This window comes from Camelus ferus, chromosome 23 (assembly GCF_009834535.1).
Source record: "Camelus ferus isolate YT-003-E chromosome 23, BCGSAC_Cfer_1.0, whole genome shotgun sequence".
Taxonomy (NCBI): domain Eukaryota; kingdom Metazoa; phylum Chordata; class Mammalia; order Artiodactyla; family Camelidae; genus Camelus; species Camelus ferus.
This window is the reverse complement of record NC_045718.1, coordinates 14,216,701-14,227,312: the sequence shown is the minus strand read 5'-3', so window position 1 is coordinate 14,227,312 and position 10,612 is coordinate 14,216,701. Positions and strand designations below refer to the sequence as shown.

The 10,612-nt window shown below is 50.0% G+C and overlaps 1 long non-coding RNA gene across 3 annotated transcripts; it reads right to left on the bottom strand.

Moving 5' to 3' along the window:
- Positions 1–1,339: 1,339 nt before the first annotated feature.
- LOC116659292 lies at positions 1,340–9,098 on the bottom strand. 3 transcript variants are annotated; one of them, XR_004314610.1, is made up of 4 exons: positions 8,993–9,071; positions 8,794–8,907; positions 3,513–3,575; positions 1,340–3,182 (listed from the first exon to the last, which is right to left on the bottom strand). It is a non-coding gene; the product is annotated as an uncharacterized LOC116659292 (long non-coding RNA). The 3 variants fall into 3 exon arrangements; XR_004314609.1 differs by having other exon boundaries at positions 3,495–3,575; positions 8,794–9,098; XR_004314608.1 differs by having other exon boundaries at positions 8,794–9,094.
- Between the last annotated feature and the right edge of the window lie 1,514 nt (positions 9,099–10,612).

Genomic DNA, 10,612 nt, shown 5'->3' with positions numbered 1-10,612 from the left:
ATGCCGCTCTAGCTCTGCGATGAACCTTCAGAGGTGGCCACCCAGCCCAACCTTGGGGCAGCCCAGATGCCAGGGATGGGGACTCCTCTGCGCCCTTGGAGAAGCCCTTTCTTGTTGAGATGCCAAATGTGTTCAGCGAGCGGGGAGAAGGCAGGAGGGGCGCGTGGAGGGGCATCGGGCCCCTGGGCTTCGCGCCCACAGTCTCCCCTGATGGGTCCGTCTGGGGCTTGAGTGGAGGAAGGAGTGCCGGGCTGGCAGGGACAAGGCCAGGGTTCTAGTCCGCACATGTTTCAACCAGCTGTGGGTGGGAGGAAGACAGTCACATTTCTAGGGGCCACAGTCCTGAACCAAATGTTGGGGCAGTCTGACCAACGTGTGTGGGGTGGGCAGGGACGATGAGGCAGAAGGCTGGCAGTGAAACAGGCGGTTGCCATGACCGTGACCCCTTCCTGAGTCTGGCCTTTCTCTCTCCGTGCCCATCAGGCTCATGACTCCCAGGATGCGTTGTCAAGACTTGCTTGGCTTTCTGCCTCCAGGGAGTCAAAGTTTCCGGGGCATGTCCCCTCTGCCTCATCCTCATCTGCGGCCCCTTTACCCTCAGCTGCCTCCCCCGCAGCAAGGCCTCACCGCCCAGGCCCCCATCTCCCCACCGCAGCGCGGCCCGGGAGAAGGGAAGACAGTGGCCGCTCCCTCCTCCTGGCTCCCAGGCGGGCCGCAGAGCTGGAAACCCACCCAGGAGGCCCTCTGGAGACTTGCCAGCCCCCCACTGCTCTGAGCAGGGCATGGCAGCTTTGAGACTGTGATCATTTTGAGACTTCAGTAGGCGGCTAAGAGCCGCTTATGAGGAGGGCAGCGTCCAACGGGAATGCGTGCATCGTAGGGAGGAAGGGGAATGGCTCAGGAGACAGGCCTGTCCCTGTGGAATGTGTAATCGCGTGGGCTGCCATTAGAGAGGCCTCCGCGTTGGGCCCTTCGTCTACTCTGGAATATTCTTCCCGAACATCACATTTGCACATTCGCCCCATTTAAAGGCAAGAAACTTTCCAGGTATCTTTATCAGAGGAACTGGGGACAATGGATAAAAGAGTGCCTTCTTTTGGGGGTTCTCTGAGGCCCCTATTTTGAGCGTTGGCATCTTGGTTTCTACTGGTGTTGACCTCCCGTAACCTTACGCCTCTGGGTTCCCTGCTGCCTCCAGGCCAGAGAGTCCGCCGTGACTGGCGGCCTGGCTGAGAGTGAGAGCCGGCTGCTGGAGGTCTGGCAGGTGAAGGGACCTTGGTGGCTGGTCACCGCCGGGCCTCATCTCTCATCCTGAGTCTCTGAGGAATCTGTACGGGGGAGGCCGAAAGCTGTGAGCAGATGTGGGGGTCGGACAGGAGGTGGGCAATGCTTGGGCTTGGCCTGAAGCCCACAGTGAGTGGTGCAGGGAGTGGTTCAGGGCGGGGTTTGGAAGCTCCGGGGGTGGGGATGAGGGAGCAGGAACGGGGTGGGCTATGTCATAGAATCTCTAACTTCTGAAGACACTCTACTAAGAGATGCTGCAGACACTGACGTTGGGGCCATTAAACCCGGTGCTGCTCCAGGGCCCTTCGGGGCACCTGGGGGCCTCTGGAACCTGCCCTTGTATTAGTCTTCTGGGGCTGATAAAACAATTTTTTCCCACGTGGAATTTAAAACAACAGAAATTTATTCTCTCACAGCTCTGGAGGACAAAGACCAGAAATCAAGGTGTCAACAAAGTCGGTTGCTTCCGGGGGCTCTGGGGGAACGTCTGTCCCATGTCTCTTTCCCAGTGTCTGGTGGGGCAGGCATTCTCTCACTCTCCTTGGCTTGTCGATCCATCACTCCGGTCTCTGCCTCCGCCCTCACATGCTGCTCTTTGTATGTCTTCTCCTCATCTTACAGGGGTGCCTGTCCTTGGGATGTAGGGCCCGCCCTGAATCCTGGATGACTTCATCTTGAGGTCCTTACCCAGTTACACCCGCCAAGACCTTATTCCCAAGTAAAGTCACAGTCTGAGGTTTCCGAGTGGTCATGAATGTTGGAGAGACACTCTTCAGCCCATCACGTCCCCCAGTACCAGCCTTACACCAGCGCTTGGGAGGAGTTGAGAAGACCCCGCCCCACGTTTGTCCACCACCCTGCTTGTTGGGCTGTCACAAGGTCAAGGTGGTCGGAGGATATTGGAACCTGAAGCTGAGACCCTCCTTCCCCACCTCCTTGTTATCCTGCTCTTCTCAGAAAGTTGCAAAGCGAAAGGTATTGAACCCCATCCTTGTCTCGGGCAGGAATGTTCCTCCTTCATCCGAAAGAAAGGCAAATGTCCAGAGTGTTTCCTCGGAAAGTAAAACTATACCCTGAACTCTTCTTCTTAGCTGGCCTGGTACCTTTCTCAAGCCTTCCTTAATCCATCTTGCAGCAGCTCAACCATATTTCCTCCTGGTCTGTCCTTGAGGTTGGCGTACAACAACCTCTTCTTGGTCTACCGCTCTGCTAATGCTCAAGTAACATTTATCATCATCTTTCCCTGCTTCTTGGTGGGGCTTGTTTTTGCTTGGAGAGGATGCATCAGAGGCATTCAGATGAAACAACCGACCTAAATGCGCAGATTCTGAATTTTCTCTTGGAGCCATCTCAGCTGACTATTATTTTTGCAGCCTTCCCTCTGTCCCTCCCACCTCAGGGTTGGTGACAAGCCGAGCTGTGACTATCTAGCCACTCTAGAGCACTTAGCCACCCTCACCTGCCACCACTCTGTACAATTGCACTCCAGAGAAAGAGAAAGCCTGAAAGACAAGCTCGAGGTGGCATGGCCATCAGTCACCCTGATGCTCTGAATCAGCCATCATTACTGTGATAAATTGCTTCGGAGTTCCCATCACAAATAGTGCGGCAGAAGGGAGAAGTCGTATTTAGACACGGGGCCCCACTGCATTCATCTCTCTCCAGCATTTTAAGGAGAAAAGGGGCCAGCATCGCAGCGTTAGGCTTTCTTCTATAGCACACGAGGGCGGCAAGTGGTCAAGGAGAGGGGGACACTGTTACCTGAGGACAAGCAGCTCTCCCGGCAGTCAGTCTACAGGCCCGCCAAGGTTAGAAAGATGGGGAGTCTAGTGATACACGCAGATCCTGCTCAGGCAGAGGCCAAAGCTGGGTGAAAACAGAAGAGACTGGAGCAGGGTCTGGGGAAAAGGAAAGAAAGCGTGAGGGGCCAAGTGTCCCACCATAGATCAGTGTCTAAGCTGGAATGAGGCCCCAGGCCCCCGCTGCTGTGTGTCCCTTCCAGAGCCATGAATTTCACCTACAAACAGATGAACTACCATTGTTTTGTGCTTTATACATTATCTAATTTAATCCTCACCACCCCACTGGAGGTTAAGTATAGTTGTATTTATTTTACTGATGGGGAAATGAAGCTCAGAGAGGTTAAGTAATTTGCCCAAGGTCACACAGTAAGTTGCTGGAGTCTGAATTTGAATTCAGGTTTGTCTCACCTCAAAGTAAGTACTCACAGTCGCCTTGTGGTACAGCCTCTTTTTCTCCTTGTTGAAGGGCCAGGATGAGGAACTCTGGAGCTGTGAAGTGAAAAGAGGGGAGACATACAGGAGCCACTGTGACAGGACAGCGCGTAGGTTTGCTGAAGCAGAAGAGGAGAGGCGGCTCCCAGTGACTGGTCCTGGGTACCCCTCCGGCAGGGGAGGAGCCTGGCTGAGTCACCAGAATCAGAAACTGGCAGATACTGGAAATGTAGGATTTGGCAAGGAGATATGAGGTGGTGACTGACCCGGTCAGGGTCCATCTTGTTCACGGACCTCTCTGCCCAAAATTTCCTCAAACATGACTTCTTACTTCTCTTAAATCATCTTATTTTTGCCCATTGGAAACACAGCGTTAATCATATTCCTTAAGTCATTGATCTATGCGAGGCCTGTGCTTTATTCTGTTTTATTATTTCCCACCGTCACACCTGTTAACTCCTTCACCATAGACACTCACTTCAGTGCATTAAATATATATCCTTCCAGCCTGCCTTTCATATGCTGATAGTGATATATGTGTACTCTTGAAACAAGATATATGAGATCATTTTATTTGTGTGTGTTCTTTTTTTAGTGAACTATAGTCAGTTTACACTGTTGTGTTAATTTCTGGTGTACAGCATAATGACTCAGTTATACACACACGTACATATATATATTCCTTTTCATATTCTTTTTCATCATAGGCTATTACAAGGTATTGAATACAGTGTGTGGTGTGTTCCTAATTTACATGATTGTTTTTATGCTTTAAATCTCACTGTTTCTTTGTTCACTCAGCCGTAGTTATGTAAGACCCACACATGCCGTCCTGTGTGCTTTGTACAGCGTGGCTTCCATCCTATGCACGTACCATGTTTTCTACCCACTTGTAGGTTGCTTCCAGCTCCCAGGCACTCGCAGCAGTGCTGTCAGGAGCATCTCCCACCAGCCACTTACCAAGCTGGGGGAGCGTTTCTCCCATAGTGGGAATGGGGTCGCTAGGCCGTAGGGTGTATAGATAAATCCCCAGTCTTCTCAGCCTCTCCTTGCACGTCCCCTCTGTAACCCCCACTCATCATATGTTCTGGTTTTTAATTGCTAATTATATCTTCACTTGTACATGCCTTGTCTCTCCTGCCATATCATAAGCTCTTGAGGTCAGAGATCATGTTTTACTCATTTTCATATTCTTAACAGTTCCTAATATACATCGTATACCTAGTTGGTGCTAATAAAACATTTTTTTATATAGACTGAATTAACATCTTCTTTCCCCCTGGGATGTTACTTTCTTGACAGCAAGATTAACTGTGTCTCAATCATCTCAACCAAGTTCAGCATCTGACCCTTCGTAAACCATTTGTCTTAGATCTGATGCATAACATTGTCAGGCATGGAAAAATAGTGAGTTAAGAGTGAACTGGGTTGGGAATTAGGAGACTTGAGGGCCATGTAACTAGTTTTATGCCCTTGGACAGGGTATATTTCTCCTTGAGCCTTGGTTCCCCTACACATTGCAGGGGCGGGGCAGCAGGTTAGCGGTGTCCTTCTCCCAACCTGGAATGGGGACCATGAAGAGCTGTGTTGGTGGTGAGTGTTACCTGTCCATTTCCCATTTGAGAAAGCCACTGGAGGAGAAGGAAGGGCCAGCACACAGCTGTCCCCTTCAGCACCTCTTCTCTCCCCCATCACCTCATGTAGTTTTGCTTTCCTCATTTCTAGAGGATTCATCACTGAAGACACAGGGTCCCCCAGAGGGATGGGCTCCCTTGGGAAGATCTAGACTATCAATCAACAGAGGAAGAAAAGAGGATGGCTGAAGGAAGACCCACAGTAGTAATTGGGGCAACAACTGGAATTCAAGGAAGGCTTCACTCATGGCAGCAAGCCCGGAAACACAGAAGAGACAGGGCAGACTTGTAGCCCATAGTCACCTCTGAAATGTGACACCAGGACTGGTCTAGGGGATCCTACCATGGTCCTCTTGGAGATAACTGTTCCAGAAGGAGTTAAGTTCATAAAGAGGGAAAATCAAGTGGATTCAGGCTACACTAAGAAAATGCAATGGGAAAACCATGGGTAAGTGCAGGACTGGATGGATTCCCAATCAGGATGGAAGAAAAGCAGGAGTTTTGAAAGTAAAACCTACCCTAGCAGAGAAGGTCAGCAGTGCTGGGAAACTGGGGGCGGGGGGCGGGGTGGGGAGCACACCAGTGGTGGGATGTGTGGTAAGCTACTGGGTGCAGCACTGAGAGTCAGTGTGGTCTCAACTGTGATGGGCTAGTTAGGACTGTGAGTGATCAGGGCTGAAGGCAGACCTGCTCAGGGCAACAGAGACCATGGAGGAAGACCTCAGCCCCTTTAAAGCCTGGGCCTTAATAAGCCTGGGCATAGCATCACTTCTGCCACATTCTGTTAGCAACACAGTCACAGGCCAGCCCGGATGCAAGCAGAGTAGCAACAGATCCCACTTCTTCATGGGTGGAATGTCAAAAGACTCCTGGTCCTCTTCCCCTCTCACATGTGCTACAATAATATCCTCCCACGCAGCCCTTCCCCTTCCCACATCCTGATTACCTGTTCTTAACTTGCTGCCTCCTGCATTCCTCTCACCTGTCTTAAGCACAGACACCTCCCTCTGGTCTGTCTCTGAGCCCTCCTCCCAGCACAGTCTTTACCACCCACCAGGGTCCACTCACCTTTCCCTGCCCCCTCCACCCCAGCTTCTCTATTGGCCCCTTTCTCAGTGCCATTTGGACCCTGTTCGATTGTGAGCTTCATCCTGGGTCATCCTTCCCCACCCTCTTCCCAGTGAGATTTAACTTTTCTTCAGACAGAACCAGATCTCTACTAGTCATTTCCAATGCTAGCCGCTGCTCCTCTCACAAAGAGGGCTCCGCTTCCTCCTTGCTTCCTATCATGACTTCCAGACTCTGCACAAAACAATACATAATGGAAATCAAATTATTTCATTAAAGTCTCTCAATCCAAGTGGAGGCTGAGGATAGAGACACAGTCAATCAGTCAAAAACATTTATTGACTGGAATGCCCAGCCCAGTGGGGAACCAACCACTTAACAGATAATCACTTTACAGCCGGTCTGAACGATGTGGCTGTGAGCTCCTTCAGGTCAGGGACCAAGTCTCATTGATTTGTGCCTTGGAGCCCAGCTCAGTGCCCATCAAATGTAAGCACACAACGGAATAAATGAGTTCAATGGATGAATGATTGCATGTTGATCCTGAAAATAAAATTACTTCTAGAAAGCCAGCCTTTCTTAGATGAACTGCCATTCCGATGAGTCATGTAGAAGTCTCTAGAGGGCATTTGGGATCAAGAATTAAGACTCTTCTTTAAAAATCTTTGCCATCTGGCCATCTGCTTCTCCCCATCCCATCCCCATGCTCATAACTCCAGGACCTTCCAAATGACCTCAGCATCTAACTCACCATTCTCTTCCACACCATGTACACTCTGCTTTCAATCCCAGTCATTCAGTATGTGTATAATTGTCTCCTTTCTAGCCCCCTGATTCTTGACCTTGGCCCACTTCTTGCTGTCTGTTAATAGCTCAACTTTCCAGCCTTACATCTTGAGATTACTTTTTATACCTTATACTGTAAAACTAGGTGGCCATGATCCATCAACACAATTGTTCGTGTTGAATGGACACCATCCCCATGAACCAAAGTCCCACCCAAACTTCACAGCCCAGCTTCAACACTGCCTTCTTCACAGGACTTGTGCTGATTCACCCACCAGATATGATCTCCCCTCTCCTGAAAATTTCACAGAATCTCAGTTGTCTTTCTCACATGGAATTTGTCATAGTCTGCTGTCTTAGTCCATTCAGGTTGCTGTAACAAACATTCCATAGAGTGAATAGCTCAAACAAGAAAATTTATTTCTCATGGGTTTGGAGGCTGGAAAGTCCAAAATCATGGTGTTGGGCTAGCTTTGTGTCTGGTGAGAGCCTGCTTCCTGCTTCACAGATGGAGCTTCCTAACTGTAAAGCTCATGTGGCAGAAGGGAGGCAAGGGAGCGTTCCTGGGTCTCTTTTATGTGGGCACTAATCCCATTTATGAGGGTCCCACCCTTATGACCAAATCTCTTCCCAAAGACCCCACCTCCTAACACCACCATATTGGGGGTTAGGATTTCAGCATATGAATTGGGGGGGGGGGATGCAAACATTCAGTCCATAACATCTGCCATCCAGTATTCTTGTATGTGTCTTTGCCTCATCTTCGCCACTTTGATTTAAGTTCTCATGGAGATGAGGCTGTGCCTCACCCATCTTCTGGTCACACCATTTATAACAGCATGTAGCACAGAAGAGTAGACATATTTTATTTTGTCTTCACAGCATCCCATCTTTTAAAAGATCTTCCTTCTATGTCTATATTGAGATGGGAAGGAAGAGGGAAGGGCACAGCCATTAAAAGAATGACACAGCAGTTAGCACCAAGATGGCGGAAGATTCAACTCCCAGTAGACCTTGAGCTTCAGTAGATGCTCATTATAATACAATAACGTGCGTGATGGCACTCCCATGGGTGCCATGACAGTTTGCCAAGTCACAAAGTGGGTGATGGCCCAGTTCCTGGGAATCCCCGCCCCCTTCCCCAAAGTAGCCTGAATAATACTCCCACTTGTTAGCATATGAAGTTAAAGCCCATAAAAACTAACAGCCCCACACTTCACAGCCTCTCTCTTGCCTTTCAAGACGGACCGCACTCTGTCTATGATGTGTGTATCTACTTTTACTTTAAACACCCACCCCCATGCTTCCTGACCTTTCTGGCCTTCTGAGATGGCCTGCACTCTCTCTGTGGAGTATGTATTTCTCTGAATAAATCTACCTTCACTCAACTGTGGCTCACTCTCAAATTCTTTCCTGCATGAAGCCAAGGACCCTCACTTGGCAGGGCATGACCCAGGGACCTGACTGAGACCTGGGACATGGCCATCCTCTCAACATTCCACATTTTTCCTGTATCAGTATGATCCAAGTGGGGATGTTAATTATGGTGCCCCACAGACTCAGGCAGAAGATGCAGACTGCCCAGTGAAAAGACTCCATCCCAGTCTCAGAGGTGGCACACAACCAAGCAGAACCAAAGAGTTTGCCCTGAAGTTTGCTACATGTACACACCGAGGAAGGTCCTTCTTCCTCTGAGACCAGAAGCTGTGGGGATGACGTAAATTGGACTTTCCGTGGCCATCTCTCCGGGCCACATGGAGGAAGCTGCAGGAGAGAGTGAGACCTACCTCAAAAGCAGCAGGGACAGAGGCAAGGACAGCCGGCCTGTCTGGAGCTGACGTTGCACGGGATGCTATTCCAGGCACACTGTGTGGACGATCTCATTTACTCCTCACGAGAACCTATGAGGCAGACACTATTATTATATCCATTTTACAGATGAGGAAACAGGGGCGCTGAGAAGTTAAGCAGCTTGTTTTAAGTCACCAGCTAGTTAGGCAGTGGAGCCAGGATTTGAAACCAGCCTGTGAGACCCCAAAACGATGACGCTGTGCTGTGGCACAGGAGCCAAAGTGAACATAAATAGAAGAGAGAAGGATTTACTCGTTTATGAGCAAGCTCAAGGGAGAGCTGACATCATCCTTTGAGCTCCTGGATCTAGCTGTGCCTGGAGCCAGCTGACTCACATGTTTTTCAGTTAAATAAGCCAGTGCATTCCCTTCTTGCTTAAAATAGTTTGTGTATCAGTCACTTGCAACCTCCTGGTTGCACGGAGGAGAACTGGGTCTTAGAGATAGAGCAGGACTTCGGGTTTCCATCCTGGCACTCCCCGTCACTTACCACCGACACTTGGATAAATTACTCGAAGCCTTGGGGCCCTGGAGGTAAATGTCCCAGACTCTCCGGGCTGAGGGGACTGGGGCTAGAGATGAGATTACATGCAAATGCACTCAACACTCTGCTAACACAATTTAAGTACTCAGTAATTGTTAGAGCTCCTCTCTTCCGCGTCCCCTCATGAGGAGTAGCTGTTCAATCAGCATTTGTTCAATTGAATTAAGTCTTCAAGAGGCTGCAGGGTGCTGTCTGAGCTTGAAAGGAGCTGGAGTTAGAGTCTCCAGTCAGGGGAGGCTCCCCAGCCTGAGGGGCCACCTAACGACTGTATTTGGCCATTTAAAAAAGGAGGAGAAAAAGAAGGAGAAGAAAGAAAAAGACTCTGCCCTTCTTTGGTCTCCATCTCACTGAAAACCTTATCCTCTCTGCTTCCAGATCCCTCCAACTGAGAATGGCTGTTGAAAGTAACTTCAGGGGTGCTTTGGCCCCTCCTTGTCCCCTTTCATAAGCAGAATAGGGGGTCCCTGCAGGGGGAGGGGCTGGTGAGATAAGGCTGGCTGCAATGCTTGCCCTTGAACGGGTCTCAGTCATGAATGATCTGGAGGGAAGTGAGGGAACGCAGGGACAAAGGAAGAGCAGACAAGAAACAGTACTTCAGCGGTGAAACGGAGTCCCAGCTCTTCCTCAGGGACACACGTGGCCATTGGACACAGATCTTTGAGCTGTTCTGCAGGGACTAAGGCCCCCACCCAGGTGGAGGATGGAATGATGGCGTTGACCTTTTCTGACTTCGGTCAGCTAGAGCTTGGACGCTGTCAACCTTTGCCCCACGTCTAAGCTGAATTCTCCTCTGCTCCAGCCCCTTCACGCATCTGCACACACTGCCCAAGCCCCTTCATGAATATGCATGTACCCTCAGCTTCAAACTTCCCCCATTTTGCTGTTGGGGAGACACTGCTTTGGGAAGGATCTCCGGGATTCTCTTTACTTGCTGCAAGCAATAGAGCCTCCCTTTTCTCGCTCTTCGACTTGGTTGTGTCTCTTGGCTTGACACCCACCAAGAGGCGAACCCAGTTTTCAGGTAACACTTTCCCTCCTCCTTACAGTTTCCCTCCATATGCAGGTCCTACTGATTAGACTTCTAGAACTTTCTCAGACCTGCTGTCTCCTCTTTACCTCTGCAGACAGTGCCCTTGCTCAGATGCCATCTTTCTGGATGTTTGTCCCCACTGAGACAGGAGGGAAAGTGGGCAGGGCACAGCCGTTACAGGA